The sequence below is a fragment of the Chrysochloris asiatica genome, unplaced genomic scaffold, assembly GCF_000296735.1.
Source record: "Chrysochloris asiatica unplaced genomic scaffold, ChrAsi1.0 scaffold00004, whole genome shotgun sequence".
Taxonomy (NCBI): domain Eukaryota; kingdom Metazoa; phylum Chordata; class Mammalia; order Afrosoricida; family Chrysochloridae; genus Chrysochloris; species Chrysochloris asiatica.
The window spans coordinates 8,525,624-8,526,070 of NW_006408522.1; positions in this window are offsets into that span (position 1 = coordinate 8,525,624).

Below are 447 nucleotides of genomic sequence, written 5' to 3' on the forward strand. Positions count from 1 at the left end.
GAGTGTCCTAAGCTTGTACTCAATCGGCCTATTGAGTTCTCCATGTCTGGGAGCCATAACAATTCAACAATTCTCAAGGCAGGAGGTAGAAGGGTGGTAGATGTGTGGAAATGAAAGAGGAGTAGAAAGAGGGAGGTAAAGTGTTCTTACAGGAAATGTGCCTACCTGACAAGTTTGTGAAAGCTAGCCTGGGGCAAGTTTTCTTCCATAGATGAGAAGAAGTCCTCCTTTATCTTATTTTCTCCTTCAACTCAATGTCTGTTCTTGCCTCCTGCTACCTAAAATCTCAGCTCAGCTCTGGGGCTGACCCAGCAGTATCTGACTGTCAGTCCACTGATTTGCCTGGAGGGGGCATCCCCTTCCACACACACACACACACACACACTCTCTCTCTCTCTCTCTCTCTCTCTCTCTCTCTCTCTCTCTCTCTCTCTCTCTCGCTCCCTC